Source organism: Hyperolius riggenbachi, chromosome 3, assembly GCF_040937935.1.
Source record: "Hyperolius riggenbachi isolate aHypRig1 chromosome 3, aHypRig1.pri, whole genome shotgun sequence".
In the NCBI taxonomy this organism is placed as follows: Eukaryota; Metazoa; Chordata; class Amphibia; order Anura; family Hyperoliidae; genus Hyperolius; species Hyperolius riggenbachi.
In genome coordinates this window covers 368504151-368522628 of record NC_090648.1, presented here as the reverse complement: position 1 = coordinate 368522628, position 18478 = coordinate 368504151, and the positions used below count along the sequence as shown (strand labels likewise).

The 18478-nt window shown below is 44.8% G+C and overlaps 1 protein-coding gene across 2 annotated transcripts in view; it reads left to right on the top strand.

The window, feature by feature from the left end:
• Positions 1–18478, top strand: part of NEURL1B (neuralized E3 ubiquitin protein ligase 1B) — a 561907-nt gene that overhangs the window by 78036 nt on the left and 465393 nt on the right. The window lies entirely within an intron of this gene.

The following is an 18478-nucleotide window of genomic DNA, read 5'->3' as shown; positions in this document are numbered from 1 at the left end:
AAAAAAAATGACATCTTGCGCAATTTGTCAGTTTTCTCTATAAATTACATTAGCTGCTGTAAGGCAGGGGTCACACTTGTCTTTCAGTTTTCTGAAAAGTGTAGAAACTGAAAGACAAGTGTGACCCCTGCCTGAAAGAAGTGTAAAAGTCAAGGCAATGAAGTTCCATTGTGCTTCCCTCAAATGTCTTATCCTGTGCAAAGATTTTTCCTGTTTTTCCCATAACTAGATGTTTGAGAGGAACAATCGTCATTCACGTATTCTGCTAACTTCTTTAGTAAATCACTCCCACTTATGTTTTAGCTGATGTTAATATTAAAGGAGAGCTTCCATATTAATGATTCAATATAGCAAAGTATTGTCCTTGACATTTGCTTCTGTCTTGCATTTACAATACTAGGAACACAATAGCATCTGATGACTCATTCGTTATCTGTATGGTTCACATGAAGAACAAGCACAACATTTTTTTTTCTTGTACTTTTTTACCTTGTATGCTCTTTGGGTTGGTGTGGTGGCCTTGAGTAAAAATACTAGCACAGCTCTATGATAGCAGCTGTAGAAGCTTCTTTGCTCTATTTGGCGCTATGCACATTGCAGTGCGTTTAAAGCGCATGTTATGGTATTTTTGTAGTTCTTTTCACTATATCTTGTTCAGTGCAGAAGAGGGCAGGGACAGTGGTGCGTCATGTTATAATGCACCTTTTATCTTGGGTGATATTTTAACACATTATCAATAAAATTCCTTTCCAGCCACCAGCAAGCAAGAAAATACTGTATTTTTTGTACTAAGACACTCTGGACTATACACCGCACCTAGGGAAAACCAGGGGTAAAACTGCTAAACCTGGTGTGTCCATGGTACAGGGGAATCTTATGGACCACCCCAATTATCCAATTATGTCCTATTTGTGCTTTTCTTGTACCTCTTCAGTGTTCTCCCCAGAATTTTTTTCCATCTGGGTGGCATGAAAAAACCGGGTGGGGTGCAAGGGAGGAATTCAGGACCGCTGCAACTCATCAGCATAGTAGGAAGATGAGGAGGCGAGCCAATGACAGCCGGGTAGAGCACCCGGCTAAAAGAGCCTGGGGAGAACACTGCTCTTGGGTCATCCTCTGTCCCCCTGTGTCCTTGTTTGTCTCTTTGTGTCCTCCTGTGTCCCCCTGTATACATAGTGCAGTACAGTGCACACTGCTCCGATCAACTGGAAGTACGTGCATGTAGCCTTTAGCAAGCTTCGGGAAGCCATATATCAATCAGGCGGGGTGCACCAATCATGGCCGCACACTGCTTCCTTTGTTAATCGGAGCTGATGATGTGGGTGGGTCCACTGCTCCATCATTGGAGCCAATCACTGCACTTCCTCAGTAGCCGTGACCTATCAGACCTGTCACTCTCTGCGCTATCCCAGGTTCCGTAATTTCCACATATCTAGTAGCCCATATGATTGGGACGAATTATACAGAATTTGGGAATCCTTGGCATTTACATGTAATCTATCTTCCGTAGGGGACATAACCACATTGTAATCGCCACGCAACTTTTGGGGAGTAGCAAAATTATCCACCTTCACCATTATCTCATACACTATCTGAATGTCAGCTGGCAGTGGTAGCTATAGGTCTACAATCACAACCGCCTCTTTTATTTTTGCATGTAAATGATATATCTTTCTGCAGTATCTAAATTTAGTCTTAGCCTGAAACAGAAAAGTGTTGCAGATTCACATTTCTATGACTTCTGACTTCTGATGTTTATGTGGAATACAGAGTGCTCAGAAAGCTCATGGTGACCCAGAACCTCGAGGGCACTGTTAGGGGCTCTATAGGACTACAAAGATCTTTTACTGAAAAAAACTGAAATGTGCCTATTTACAATAGATATTTTGCATAGCTTTTTTAGTAAGAGGCCTTTTTGGTCCCTTTGAGCCACTTAGAATATTGTTCTAAATAAACACCAATGAGGATAGGGAATACAGACATAAATAGCTCTGAGCTTGTGCGCAGCCTTGTGCCAATTGATGGGTAAAACTGTACCCAAATCTTGGCTATAGTCAAATTTCCTACTTTCATCTGAGGAACATTGCAAAAATTAAACACATCACCTCAGCAAAAGTTCCTTTGTAGAGTTTATTATACCAGCCATGGAAACCTCTAGATTAGAGATATAGCGAGCGAACATAGAATTCTCTAAAAATGTTCGCGAACAGAAGATTCTGCCAAACCACCATAGACTTCAATGGGCAGGCAAATTTTAAAACCTGCAAAGTTTCTGGCCACAAAAAGTGATGGAAAACTTATTTCAAATGGTCTAACACCTGGACAGGGGCATGCCGGAGGGGGATCAATGCCAAAAGTCTCACCAAAAATTACGGAGTTGATGCAGAGTCAGGTTTTAATCCCTAAAGGGCAGGAATTACATTATGCACAGCTCCGGGTGTCAGTGGGCTGTGGAGTGTCTCACACAGAGAAATGCAAAAGTACTATCAGAATACAGTGAAATAATAATGAAAGTGACGCAGTAATAAACTGTGGAGCCATGGGCATGTTGGCCCCTTAGCTAATTACTGCAGCTGGGCTTTCTGCTGGCTCTCCTTTTTAATTTATTACAGGTGCGGTGGAGCTACACCCGGGCAGCCTGCAGGCTGCTGCGGATTGGACAACAGGATTCGTGGGCTTACCAGCCGCCTATCAGGTGGAGGCAGGGGGTATAAGTAGGTCGGTGCTGCGTAGCTGCTCACCTTATCATTCTGTGAAGCAGCTCGCACGGCGTGCAGGAAGATGGAGGCTTTTGTGCAGGCTGTCGTCAGGAGAGCTCGTGAGGAGGATGGAGAAGCTTGGCTGCGCGACCTTCTCACTCCTGTGTGGCAGGCAGAGGAAGCTCCGTTAGTGTCTGAGCAGCCTGTCGGGGAATTCCCGGCCGCAGCTCCGCCTGTTGTTGAGGTGGAGTGTACAGTGGAGTCCCAGCCTGTGTCGCACCCCCAGGAGGATGGCATCCTGGCTGTAGAAGGAGAAGGAAGGTCCCTGAGGAGTGGGCGGGCTGGCAAGAGGAAGGCACCACCTCCACTCGGCAGAGAGGATGGAAGGGAGGATCCACAGCCCCTGGAGGATTACTATTCCAGCCGCCCATCAACCAGTGCGGGGGGAGGAGGCTTCAGCAAACGCTCTAAGGGTTCAAAGAAGCCATACTCCCCTGCATCTCAGCCAAGGAAATCTCGCAGCAGTCGTGCTGCGGAGAGAACAGTTTCTCATATCCAGCAGGGAGGAAGTTCCTCTGCACCCCCTGCAAGGGATTTATCACCTCAGGCCGGTCCGAGCAGTGGGGAGCCAGCCGGGAGCCGTTCCAGCCCTTCACTTGGTGAGCACTGTACAAATGCAAATGTCATGTCAAGCATTAACAGGCTTTCTTTAATTGTTGAATCTTTAGCTAATGTGGTTAGCAAGCTTCCTGGTAGGGGGAGGGAAGGGAGAGAGAGTAGTGAACCTGTGTCATCACCTGTAGCTGTATGGCAGAATGTTAATGCTGTACCTGCTGTTTCAATTGCACAATCTCCCTCAGCTCTTGATTCAATACCTGTGGTGTCAAGGCAGAATGTTGTTTCTGCACCTATGACAACCCCAAGTATGCCTGTATCTTCATCACCTGTAGTGCCCCCTCCGGTTATAAGACCGGGGGTGGCAGAGACTTGTTATAAGGAAGTATTACCATGTGTCTTGTCCCCTTTGGGTTTTCACCTCCCTATGTCAGTAAAAGAAAAAATTTGGAGACAAGAATATGTTGATATACTGTCGCTCCTCCCCCATAATAAAGAATTTGTGATAAAAGAAAAGGAGGGGGAGGATGAAAGAAGGCGTCCGATTGTTAGATCCTTCAGTAATTGGTTGCAATCGTTCTGCATCTTGGCAGGCGTCCTTGGAGAAAGGAGACCAGAACTTTGTACTGGCCTCTTTAGCATTTAGACACGGTAGAGGAAGCATACAGGAAGTACGGCGGAATGGCCTGGTTCAATTATGATGAGGCCCTCCGTCAGAAACTGGCTGTTTACCCCTCTTTATCCTGGGGTAATAAGGATGTGGGTCTGTGGTTGGGACTGATGTTACCACAGCGGTCCCAGGCCCAAAGGCAGACTTCTGTTACGCAAATGTCCCCTTCAACAATAAAAAAAAGGTTTATGTTATGCTTATAATGAAGGGCAATGCAAATTCTTGCAAAATTGTAAGTATAAGCATGAGTGCAACTTCTGCGGTGGCATCCACCCGGTAACTCGTTGTTTTAAACGAGTGGGTATGCAAGCTCAGAGTAGCACTAAAGATTTATTTCTCAAAAGCACTGACTCCGGTGAAGCTTCAAAGTATGTTACCAATGCTAAGCCGGTATCCAAACAAAGCGATCAGGGATCTAATCATTGAGGGTTTTGCCAATGGTTTCCCATTACCGCAGTTTGATGGTTTAGGTTGCGTAATATCCCCTAATTTAAAATCTGTTATTCAATACCCACAAGTAACATGGGAAAAAATTATAAAAGAGTTACAAGCTGGAAGGGTAAGTGGCCCTTTTGCGAGCCCTCCTTTCAAAAATTTCAGGGTATCGCCTTTGGGGGTAGTCCCAAAAAAGGCTGAAAATGAATTTAGATTAATTCACCATTTGTCATTCCCAAAAGGTCTTTCTCTCAATGACAGTATTGATAGCTCACTTGTATCGGTGACTTATGTTACTTTTGATCAGACATTATCCGTGATTCGCTCCTTCGGCAAGGGTGCTCTGTTGGCAAAATCTGATGTTAAATCAGCATTCCGGCTGCTACCTATTAGTCCGGAAGCATTTAATTCTCTAGGTTTTTTCTTTGATGGCTACTTTTATTTTGATCGCTGCCTGCCCATGGGGTGCTCCTTATCATGTCTATATTTTGAGTCATTTGCGTCTTTTCTTGAATGGGCAGTGTTGGAGCGGTCACAGGCAGGTTCAATAGTACATTATCTTGATGATTTTTTGTTGGTTTCCTCTGATCGTGAGAGTTGTCAAGAGTTGCTAGAGGTATTTTGTGACACAATGGCAGAATTTGGAGTTCCGCTAGCAGACGAAAAGACGGTGCTTCCCAGCACGTCTTTAGAGTTTCTAGGCATTACAATAGATACACTTAATATGGAATTTAGATTGCCTATGGCTAAAGTAGTAGCACTAAAAGAGAGCATTAATAACCTGTTAGGCAAGCACAAAGCGAAAGTGCGAGAGATTCAGTCAGTTTTAGGCCATTTGGCATTCGCTTCTCGTGTAATGCCCATGGGCCGTGTGTTTTCACGCCGGTTGGCGAAAGCTATTTCAGGTTGTAAAACGCCGAATTGGCATGTGTATCTGAATAGAGAAATTAAAGAAGACTTATTGATTTGGCATCAGTTCCTGCTACATTATAATGGTAGATCTTTGTGGCAGGAAGATTTCGTTTTGGATGAAGGAATGGATTTTGTGACTGACGCCGCTGGCTCGTATGGCTTTGGCACATTCTGGCAAGGAAAGTGGTGTGCGGAGAGCTGGCCGGCATCATGGGTGGATAACAGCGTTACAAAAAATGTGGTCCTCTTGGAATTATTTCCGGTTCTGGTCTCCCTGGTCTTGTGGGGAAAAGATTTTGCGAATAAGCGCATTTTACTTCAGACTGATAATAAGGGAGTTTTGTTTTCAATAAATTACTTATCTGCTAAGTCTGATTTAGTTGTTAAGGTTTTACGGCATATTGTATTGCATTGCCTCCGGCATAATATATGGCTGAAGGCTCAGTATTTGCCAGGTCGTTTTAATGCAATTGCTGATTCTCTGTCTCGACAGCAATGGAGGCGTTTTCGAGAATTGGCCCCTGGAGCGGCAGATTCGGGAGAGAGTTGTCCAGCCCAATTATGGAACGTCATTTGGTCCTGATTGATGAGATGGTGAGACAATCGGTAGCCCCTAGCACCTGGTCGGCTTATTCAGCCTCCTGGAGTGAATGGTTGGCCTTCTCGGATTCTTATGGGTTATCACCTATGGCCGACTCTGTTGATTTAGTATTGTCATTTGCTTGTTATCTAATTGAAAAAGACTATTCTCCGTCTATGGTGAATAGGACCCTGGTAGGCGTTTCTTTTTTCAGAAAATTGGCTAGCTCTCCACCTTGCTCGTCATATGCAGTTGTTAGACAGTTCTTGAAGGGCCTCCGCAAAGGCAGTGTTAAGCAAGATGAACGCAGGCCTGTAACCTTTGCATTGTTAGTAGATTTACTGTCGGCTTTGGACAGAATTTGTGTATCCTCTTTTGAGTCAGCTCTGTTCAAAGCAGCCTTTTGTTTAGCATTCTATGGAGCATTGCGCATATCTGAATTGGTGGCTCCTAACAAGCAGGCCCACGCTAATCTGCGGGAGGAGGATGTTTTAGTCAGCAATCAGGAAATTAGATTGTTTATTCAGCGCTCTAAGACAGATCAAGAAGGCAGAGGTGTGTGGTTAAGGCTTAGCTCCCTCCCGGGTTCAAGTTGTTGCCCAGTGGGTATTATCTCTCAGTTTTCTTCCCTTAGGCCGAAATCAGTATCTTTTCTAGCCCATAATGATGGGTCCCCCCTATCCAGTTTTCAATTCAGGGCTGTGTTTTCAAAGTGCTTGGCAATCCTGGGTTTAAAAAATTTAAAGTTTTCATCCCACTCCTTCCGTATTGGAGCAGCTACGGAAGCTGCCCGTTTTGGTTTGTCGGAAGATGCCATAAAAAGAGTGGGCCGTTGGGAATCAAATAGGTTCCAGATTTATGTTAGACCTCAGTTAATGTTATACTAATTAATTTTACAGGTCGAAAAGTTATTGTGTGGATTCTCGGCCACTCGTACATATTTTGGGCCCGTAAGAGAGCGGCTGGCAGACCCTACTCGGAGAATCTGTTCTATGACCGAGATGATTGTCACATCCTGTGGCAAGGTATTAGAGGCATGAGATGGGAGGGCCTGTGCTCCTTGATATATAAAAAACTGCATTTTTGGCCAGTCCCCGACATTATAGTCATTCATTTAGGGGGTAATGATGTGGGAAAGTATCGTACCCTAGACTTACTATTTACAGAGAAAGTCCATGCACAAGATAAATCACCAGCTCAGGAGTGCCACTCATCCATCCATAGGTAAACACTTAAGGGTAGAGAAACAGCGACGGTGCACATCCGGCTAAAACATCAATTTATTGCTTCAGTTTAAAATCATAAACAAACGTTACAGACCAGCATCTTGGAGAGAGGTACAGGCAGTAAAGGGTCTACAGCCGTTTCGCGCCTTAGCACATGTGGCGCATCATCAGGACCAATCGCTTACCTCCTCAATCTCTACTTAAATAATGTATGTCTTACCCAGGTGGCAGATCAATCAATCCTCATCACGGGGCCGAGTATCCGTTGCTTGGAACGCACGCTAGGACTCTAGAGCCTCCACTTCCGGATTTACGAGTGGTGTAAAAACGTCACATCCGGCGCACGCGACCGGAAGTACGCATCCATAGGAAAAAACCTAATGGGTTGACGCCCTACCCACGAAACAACGTCAGCATATGCGGCCCGTTGTAAGCAAAGGCGTCACATCATGCGACCAAAGTTATTATATGGTAAATAGGCTGAGGAGCCTACTGGCTCCATCTTGTGGCCAAAAGAAATATAGCACACTCAGCCATAATTAACTACCCGTAAGAGGATTGATACTGCCACCGGAGTATGTTAAAAGTATATTCTTTACTTCAGAGGGGACTGAATTTTTGTCCTACAGTAGACTTTGATTTTGTAAAATTTGAACAAGAACTCTTCCTTAACACCAGGAAACTTTCCTTGCATAGGTTTTTCTCGGACAAGAAATCCATCTCTGAGCCCCAGGGAACCTTGGAGACCTTTGTTGTTCCCCCACTAGTGGGTAATATGGAGGACTATTGGGACAGACAAACTCTCCTGGATTTATGTGAACTGGCAGACATCTCGGCTCCGAATGTAATTGAAAAGAATCGCCCACTACCCCACAATATAGGTACCCCCTCTAAATTTAACCCCCCTACAATCCCAGGTGGATCAGTAGAATTATTTACTAAAAGGGTGTTAGAGGAATGTAAGGCCTTAATCTACCCTACAGCTAGACCCAATCTGTTGCAAGTAGAAAAAGATGCATTGAAGTGGTTACAATCGAGGTCAGATTTAACTATTAGGGAAGCTGATAAAGGTGGTGGAGTAGTGGTGTTATCAACAGAAGCCTATCAACAGGAATGTCTCCGACAATTACAGGATCGTTCTACTTATTCAAAACTTCCCTTTGACCCTACACCTGCTTATACTCAGGAATTGAAGAAATTATTGCATAAGGGTATCTCTGATGGGGCCCTGGATAGAACTACAGCAAATAAACTACTACCAGAATTTCCACGTAGCCCGGTGTGGTATTGTATTCCTAAAATTCATAAATCACTGGAGAACCCACCGGGCCGACCTATAGTTTCAGCAATAGGGTCATTGACAGAATCTCTTTCTCAGTTTGTGGACTTCCAGTTACGGCCCCTTTTACGCTCACTTCCTTCATATGTGGGGGACACCTTAGAAGTCCTAAATATTTTGAATGATTTTGAATGGCAGCCTGAATTCCATCTAGCATCAATAGATGTAGTGTCGTTATATAGCCGCATCTGCCATCCAGACGGCCTGAAAGCAATAAGGGATTTTCTTCCAGAATTACAACTACAGGAACCTATGGAGTGGTTCGTGGCGGCGGGTCTGGAGTTTGTCCTCACCAGAAACTCGTTCCTCTTTGACCGCCAGTGGTACCATCAGGAGGTCGGCACGGCTATGGGGACCCCTGTGGCCCCTACTTATGCCGGCCTCTTCATGGGCCACTGGGAAGCCAATAACATCTATTCCCTGAGGAACGGGTTTCTGGAGCGGATTAGACTCTGGATCCGCTTCATTGATGACATCTTAATTATCTGGCAGGGCACCAAGGATGAGTTCGAATCATTTATGAGATATTTGAACAACAATGATGTCAATATGGCATTCACCCACAATTGGGGAGACCAACAAATGGTCTTTCTTGATTTAGAAATTGAGGTAAGGAATGGGGGCCTCCTAACAAAAACGTTTAGAAAAGAGACAGCGGTTAATTCTCTGTTAAGTGCAACTAGCTATCATCCCCTGACTACTATCAAGAGTCTCCCCTATAGCCAGTTTCTCCGCCTGAGGAGAAATGCCAGCACTTGGGAGGACTTCCTCAGTCAATCTGAGGATTTGAGGGATAGATTAAAAAAGAGGGGCTACCAAGAAGTGATGATCAATCAGGCTTTTGAGAAAGCAGCAAACAGAGATAGGCGAGCACTGTTGACTCCAAAAAGAAGGTTTCAGAAGGGTCCATTAAACCGCTTCTATATGCATTTTTCATATTCACCCATGTATGAAAACATTAAAAAATCTATTAAAAATAATTGGTGGATTATCAAACAGGATAAACTATTGCAAGATAGGAGTAGTGTTCCACCGTGTGTGTCTTATAAGAGGGCCCCAAATTTGAAGGACAAGTTAACTCATAGCGAATTTGTAAGTCCAATTGGTTTGACCTGGCTTGGTGACATGCGTCCGACTGGCAATTTTAAGTGCCATCATTGCTCTTGTTGTAATTTCTTGTTGGAGGGGGGGCGATTCACACACTGTGGTCGATCCTGCAAGATCAAACAGTTCATAAATTGTAGAACTCGGGGTGTAATTTACGCCCTAACGTGTCCTTGTATGCGTATTTATGTGGGGGAGACCACCAATATGCTCAAGGACCGCTATCAAGCCCATTGCAGATCGATACACAGTGGTGAGGGCTCTCCTCGTGTCATTGAGCATATGCGGCAGATGCACGCCGGGGATGTCACTAAGCTCAGGTTTTTGGGTCTTGAGCAGGTGAAAAGGGACAGAAGAGGGGGCGATTGGCATAGGAAATTACTCCAAAGGGAAAGCTATTGGATCTCATTTTTCGATGCTGTAGGTCCCCTTGGACTGAATGAGAGAAACAATCTCTCAGTCTTTATTTGATTAGATGTGCTGTATAGGGTGATATGTGTGTTTTTATATAACTCTATCTTTATTGATAATGTGTATGCATTTGAAATAGGTTCTTAATGAAATTCTATAAATATTTCTCCTTTTAGGTCTGGATCACACCGGGTCCACCGTATATTGAGGGGTGGTGAGTTGAATTAATGGCGATTGTGATCATCTAATTGTTCATTATAATTACTGAATTTTCTTCATTTAGTAGGAATGATATCTCTTGTTCTTCCCCGTTTTTTCTCCTCCCTTCCCCTTTTAAAAAAGCCTCTCTTCTATGTTTAAGTGGACTAGGTGTGATCTCAGACCTGTGGGAAGCTTTTAACATACTCCGGTGGCAGTATCAATCCTCTTACGGGTAGTTAATTATGGCTGAGTGTGCTATATTTCTTTTGGCCACAAGATGGAGCCAGTAGGCTCCTCAGCCTATTTACCATATAATAACTTTGGTCGCATGATGTGACGCCTTTGCTTACAACGGGCCGCATATGCTGACGTTGTTTCGTGGGTAGGGCGTCAACCCATTAGGTTTTTTCCTATGGATGCGTACTTCCGGTCGCGTGCGCCGGATGTGACGTTTTTACACCACTCGTAAATCCGGAAGTGGAGGCTCTAGAGTCCTAGCGTGCGTTCCAAGCAACGGATACTCGGCCCCGTGATGAGGATTGATTGATCTGCCACCTGGGTAAGACATACATTATTTAAGTAGAGATTGAGGAGGTAAGCGATTGGTCCTGATGATGCGCCACATGTGCTAAGGCGCGAAACGGCTGTAGACCCTTTACTGCCTGTACCTCTCTCCAAGATGCTGGTCTGTAACGTTTGTTTATGATTTTAAACTGAAGCAATAAATTGATGTTTTAGCCGGATGTGCACCGTCGCTGTTTCTCTACCCTTAAGTGTACCCTAGACTTACTCCATAGGATGAAAAATGATTTAAGGGACCTGAGTGTCCAGCTACCGCATACCAAATTAATTTTTTCAGAAATTATACCAAGGTTGTCATGGCTCTCTCATCCAGATATTCGTTTTTTGAACTCTATTAGGAAACGTTTGAATAGAGCATTAGCCAAATTTCTCCCTTTGGTGGGCGGGTTTTCTTTTCGCCATATGGAACTAGAAGGTGGGGAGTTTGGTTTGTTCCGAAGAGACCTGGTCCATCTGTCAGGGTTGGGCCTAGATATTCTAAATTCAAACTTGCATTCAGCTATCGAACTGGCCGGGCTGGTTGGGGGGCCAGGCTTGTGAAGCTTGCCTGGCTGGTGGATAATGTCGCCCGGTAGCGGACAGTATCTGCTTATCCTTTTTTCATTTGCTGATGTGTTATGGGTGATCTCACCCAGTTATGTACCGGTGTGTACAAAATTGTTTTGGTTGATCATTAAGAGTTTTGAATAAATAAAGAAATAAATAAACAAATTATTTACTAAGCCCCAATAAAGCTGGCCTCGGCCTATTTTGATCCATTAAAATGGTGTGGTTTACTGTGTACGTATTAACATTAAGTTTCCTTTTGAATATGGGCCGTACATTCCCATGCACTGGAGTGGTTTTGTGCCTGCAACTTAATGAGGCAACAGCAGTAGTGTGCACATAGCTCTGGGTGTCAGTGGGCTGTGGAGTGTCACGCACAAAATAAACACAGGAGACCGATGTGCTATTTTCTTTCACAGCTAGTGAGGAACAAGGGCATAGGCCTAGCTAATGCTTTTCCTACCTATCTGCAGCAAGTCTGACCCTGCTCTCACTAACAGTCAGCACAGCAGCCAGCAGAGAATTAATCCAATATGGCACTGCAACAGCTTTTTGATGGGGGCGGCGGGGGTCCAGGAAGGGGTGCTAGCTGATTGGCTGCCATGTGTCTGCTGACTGTGATGTGAGGGGTCAAAGTTTCGCTCAATGATGATGTATAGGGGGCAAATGTTCGCGGTTTGCCACGAATGAAAACAGCTGACTGCTCGCCGGTGAACTGTTCGGGCCATCTCTACTCTAGATCAACATACTATAATCGTAGCATCAAAGTAAAGGGACTGTTTTCATATGTTCTGGGATTGCACTATTATTATCATTAATTAACCATTTCAGCCCACTGGTTGTTTTCACCTTATGGACGAGATTAATTTTCACGTCAGCGCTCCTCCCTTTCATTCCCCAATAACTTTTTATCACTACTTATCACAACAAAATGATCTATACTTTGTTTTTTCCACCACCAATTAGGCTTTCTTTGGGTGGTACATTGAGGTAAAAATTAAATGCATTTTAATAGGAGTAAGAAAAACATTGAAAAAAATCATTCTCCGTTTTTGCTCATTATAGTATAGTTCTATATTACAATCTAATATTTTTATTTTCGGTTCTCACATGATGGAGTGGACTTGCATTAAATTTCTGAGAACAGCAGTCTTTTTTGTTTTGATGATGCTCTGGGGGTGAAATTATGGTGGTGTTGCCACTTTAACCACTTGCCGACCGCACGCTTATACCGTGCGTCGGCAAAGTGGCAGACCAGCGACGCAGTACTGCGTCGCCAGCTGCAGGCTGATTAATTAGGAAGCAGCCGCTTGCGCGAGCGGCTGCTTCCTGTCAAATCACGGCGGGGGGCTCCGTGAATAGCCTGCGGGCCGCCGATGGTGGCTCGCAGGCTAAATGTAAACACAAGCGGAAATAATCCGCTTTGTTTACATTGTACGGCGCTGCTGCGCAGCAGCACCGTAAGGCAGATCGACGATCCCCGGCCAATCAGCGGCCGGGGATCGCCGCCATGTGACAGGGGACGTCCCGTCACTGGCTGCACAGGACGGATAGCGTCCTGTGCAGCCTCGATCACCGGGGGGGCCAGGTAGGAGAGGGAGGGGGAGGATTTAGCTGCAGAGGGGGGCTTTGAGGTGCCCCCCCACAACACCCAGGCAGGCAGGAGAGATCAGACCCCCCCCAGCACATCATCCCCATAGGGGGGAAAAAAGGGGGGCAATCTGATCTCTCTGCCTGCAACCTGATCTGTGCTGGGGGCTGCAGAGCCCACCCAGCACAGATCACTCAAAACAGCGCTGGTCCTTAAGGGGGGGTAAAGGGTGGGTCATCAAGTGGTTAAAGGGAATCTGAAGTGAAAATAAACTGATGAAATAAGGAATTGTATGTTTAGTGCAGCTAAGAAATAGAACATTAATAGCAAAGAAACAAGTCATATATTGTTTACAGTACAGGAATTTCCTATTGAAGTGAACAGAAAATAGTCGGAAATCGATCAGACATGTTGGAAATGACAGTAAATCTGCCAGAAAATTTCATAGTATGTACCAGGCAGAAACTTCAGTTGTGTAAAAGCGCTTTTCTGAGCTCCACGACCAAATTTGTTGATGATTTCTGGAGCATTAATACTTTAAAGAAACGGAGACCGACTGCTTCAGATAAGATTAAGTTAGAAGTTCAAAAGGTCATTTGCTCTGCAAACCACACTCTGTATTTTAAACTACTGCAAATATGACAATATGATGCAATGCTATAAATAACTAAAAATTTGAGACTAATTTCTTTTCTACTAATGTTCTATTCCTTACTACACATACAATTCATTATATCATAAGGTTTTTTTTTTGTTTTTGTTTTTTTTAGCAGCTTCAGTGTCACTTTAAGACTTGCCTATAATTCATTACACCATTTTCTAGTGACTCCCAGATAAATATATCACTGAAATCACTTCCCTATACGCAAATCCTCAGGTAAATAGAAGTGTTGTCCCTTTTAAATGCTTATATTTTAAAGACGCACGTGTTTATTTAGGTGCCTGGATTGCTGTTATATTGAATATTGTTGTAATTAGAATTATTATGCAATAACTTCAGTGTAAATGATACAGTGCTTCAGAGAAACTTTAATGTATACACGTTTTCTAAATTGTTGAGCCGGTTTAATTTGGAAATTAACTCTTAGACTGCCGTGGACTCTGTAGGTGTCTTGTATCTTCGCATCCATACCCCATGGAAGTCTAAAGGCATTTTAGTACAAAACTACTTCCACCTGCTGCTGACATCTATAGTTGTTTTTGTTTTCCAGTATTCCTGTGATGTCCTAAAGTGAATGGGAACTGCATTTAAAAAAATGAGACAGATACTTACCCAAGGAGAGGGAAAGCTCTGGGTCCTATAGAGCCCTTCCGGCTCCTCCCCTGGTCCCCTCGTTCCAGTGCTGGCTCGCCCGGTAGCAGTCTTTGACTAAATTAGTCAAATACTGCTTTTCCCGGCCGAAGGAGGCTTCAGAAGTCTTCAGGGAGCCCGAGTGCTCCTGAAGAAGGGCGGCCCTGTACTGCAAATGCGCAAGCACGCTCTCTTGCACGCTCACGCCTGTGCAGTATCGAGCAGCACGTCTTTGGGAGGACATGGCTCCCGAAGACTTCCAAATACCCTTTCGGTGGGGGATTGAAACGGGGGGAGCCAGCACTGGATAGAGAGCACCGAGAGAGGAGAGGGAAGGCTCTACAACCCAGAGCCTTCCCTCTCCTTAGGTAAGTATTTGCTTCATTTTTTTTCAAATGCGGTTCCCATTCACTTTAAAGGGAACCTAAAGTAAATGAATAAAACAGTTTAACTTGCCTGCAGCCACCCGGTGTCCGCATCGTCACTCCGTGAAGTTCCTGTCACCCGCAGCGCCCCTCTTTTTTCTGGATGTGCAACCCCCGCTACCAACACTCCAGTAGAGCGCTCTGTGCACACACAGTATGGGAAAATCTCTACTGTGCATGTGCAGAACGGGATTACGATCGAGGACGTGCGCGGCTTGTGCAACACATGCGCAGTGGCCAACAACTCCCTGAGTCACCTGGCTGAAATAAGGACACTTCGAGGGACTAAAGCATCGCTCAGAGTTTAAAGGGACTCCGAGCAGTGCAGAAAGTATGGAAAGATGTATATCATTTTAAAGCTCTCTTTCTCCTCTTTCCAATGATATATAAACAGTCACCCTACGCCTTTTAGTTTTCACTATTTTCGTGATTGAAATTGCTGCAGCCGCGATTTCCATCACGAAAATAGATAAAACTAAAAGGCGTAGGGCGGCGATTTGTGTCATCAGAATGCCATTCTGCTGAATGCAGCTGCTGACTTTAGGGAAAAGTCGCCCTGTGTAATACAATGTAACTATGGAAAGATGGATATCATTTTAAAGCTCTCTTTCTCTTTCTGACGACACATGAATCGCCACCCTACGCCTTTTAGTTTTCTCTATTTTCGCGATCGAAATCGCAGCCGCGGCAATTTCAATCGCGAAAATAGCAAAAACTAAAAGGCGTAGGGCGGTTTATATATCATTGGAAAGAGGAGAAAGCTTTAAAATGATATGCATTTTTCCATAGTTTCTGCACTGCTCGGAGTCCCTTTAACAGTTTAACAATTTTTTTTTTAACAGTTTTAACAGTTTTTTTAAGTTTAACAGTTTTAACAGTAAGTTTAACATTTAGATAAATGCTTGCTCTACTTATCAGAGGTTATGCTAGGTACACACTATGAGATTTTCTGGCCGATTTACTGTTAGATCGATTATTTCCAACATGTCCGATCTGCTTTCTGATCAATTTCTGTTCATTTCAATAGGAAATCAATCAGAAAATGCCAGGAGATCGATCGGAAAGCAGATCGGACATGTTGGAAATAATCGATCGAACAGTAAACCAGTCAGAAAATCTCATAGTGTGTACCCAGCATAATGCCCTGTCGACGGTTTGGTTTCTTTTAATTTTCAATTTATATTATTTTCCTGGCAGGGGCCATCTTGTGCCCTCCAGGTTAAAGAATCCCCCCCCTTCCACATATAAAGGCAGCAGGCACAGACTTGCCTAATAATGTATCCAAGTGCTGGCGTTCCCATCTGTTCTCTGCACTACCACCGGAGACAGTGCAGAAAGTATAGAAGGGAACTGCAGCACCTGGAACCATTATTCAGGGAGTCTATGTGCAGCTCCTTTATCCTTCCCCAATATTCAGTACGGGGAAGAGGGAGTATTCTGCGGGCTGCAGATGCATCAGAGAGGGAGCCCACATGCCTCTGGAGGAGGGGGGCTGAGGACAGTGACGGGAGACAGCCTCTGACCCCCCTCCCTGCGCACTAAAGCGGCTGAAACATAGAGAGTGAAGGGGAGAGCAGGCGGCCAATCACAGCGCAGAGAGGTGAGTGACAGAGGCTTCAGCCAATCAGGCTGTTACAGCATAGCATGTCACTTCTCTTTACCATCTGTGTTAGTCTGTGTACCATCTTAGAGCCTGGGGGGCATGGGGAGAGAAGGAGCACAGTAAGGTTGATTTTAAAGTTTGGATTTGCCTAGTTAGCATCCTCTTGACTATTGTAACAGCCTGTACTAGAAAATTAATTTTGTATTTAACCACTTAACGACCAGCCAACGACGATAGGTGGCGGCTGGTCACATGTGGGTTTCTATGGAAATGAACGAGTTGCCGTTTCCTGTCAGTTCACGGCAGGGGGCTCCGTGAACAGCCTGCGAGCCTCCGATCACGGCTCGCAGGTTAAATGTAAACACCCGGGGAAGTAATCCACGGTGTTTACAACGTATGGCGCTGCTGTCACAGCAGCGCCGTAAAGGCGATCTGCGATCCCCGGCCTCTGATTGGCCGGGGATTGCCGGCATCTGATAGGCTGGAGCCTATCTGAGGTGGTACAGGATGGATCGCTGTCCTGTGCCGCCTATAGTGAGGAGGAGAGGGAGGAAGGGGGGAATAGCGCTGCGGAGGGGGGCTTTGCGGAGCCCCCCCCCCCGCTAGGCACAAGGCAGCGGCGGCGATCAGACCCCCCAGCAGGACATCCCCCTAGTGGGAAAAAAAGGGGGGGGAGTCTGATCGCCTGCCTGCCACCTGATCTGTGCTGGAGGCTGAAGAGCCCACCCAGCACAGATCATTGAAAATTCAGCCGGTCCATAAGTGGTTAATGCCTAACAGTTACTCTTTAAAGGGAACCCGAGGTGAGAGGGATATGTAGGCTGACATGTTTATTTCCTTTTAAATGATACATATTGCCTGGATGTCCTGCTGATCCTCTGCCTCTATTACCTTAAGGGCCCATTACCACTATCGCGAACTCGCATGCGTTTTTCGCATGCAAATTCGCATAGCAATACAAGTGAATGGGACTGTTTCCACTTGTCAGGATTCCTTTGCGTTTTTCTGTGCAGAAAAAATTTGCATGGCAGGGCCATCAGAATTCGCATACCGCATACCGCTATGCGAATCACATACAATATATTTAATAGGAAATTCGCATGAGGTTTGGGTATGCGAATTTTCATGCGAATTCGCATAGAAACAATGGAAAAGCACACCAGCACTGCCATGGTTAAATTCGCATACATCGTCATCCATGCAAACTCGCATGAAAATTCGCATAGACTCGCATGTGAAATTCGCATCCGCATGCGAATTTTTACCGCGTCGATTTGCACCGCACAAGTGGAAATGCAGCCTCATGCTTCATACACACTTGAGATGCTTCATACACACTTGAGATAAAAGTCTTTGGAAAAGGCAAGATCACAGACCAATGTTACCCCCTTCCATGTAGTATGAGAGCCATACTCTACACAGTCTATTCTATGGAGCTGAGCTCCCCATCAGATAGAAATCTTTGCAAGATGCTGCACACAAAGATGCCCGTACACACTCAAAAGATCATTATCTGCAAAAGATCTGTTCCTGCAAAAGATCCATTCCTGCAAAATGCATTCATAGTCTGATATCTGCAGATCCTCATACACACCTTGTTTAACAGACAATTCATCTGTAGATCAGATCCACCAGGATGGATTTTCAGATCTGCAGATGATTGCCAGATACCAGATATGCAGATTAAGTCTGTTAAACAAGGTGTGTATGATGATCTGCGGATCTCATAGACTATGAATGCATTTTGCAGGAATGGATCTTTTGCAGGAACAGATCTTTTGCAGATAATGATCTTTTGAGTGTGTACGGGCATCTTTGTGTGCAGCATCTTGCAAAGATTTTATCTGATTGGGGGGAGTGCAGCTCCATAGGATAGACTGTGTAGAGTATGGCTCTCATACTACATGGAATGGGGTAAAATTGGTCTGTGATCTTGCCTTTTCCAAAGACTTTTATCTCAAGTGTGTATGAAGCATTAGCCATAGACCTTGAACAAGCATGCAGATCAGATGTCTAATGACAAATCTGACAAGATTAGCAGCATGCTTGTTTCAGGTGTGTGATTTAGACCCTACTGACCAGACAGATCAGCACGACTGCCAGGCAAAGCATACATACAAAAACGGTGTCGGAAACTTGGGCGCAGGTGAAACCGAAAAATGGGTCAACATGCTCCTGCAAAAGTCTTGCGGCATTAATATTCCCCCTCCAGGCTGCCATGGACTCAGGGGAAAGACGTAATTCGGCT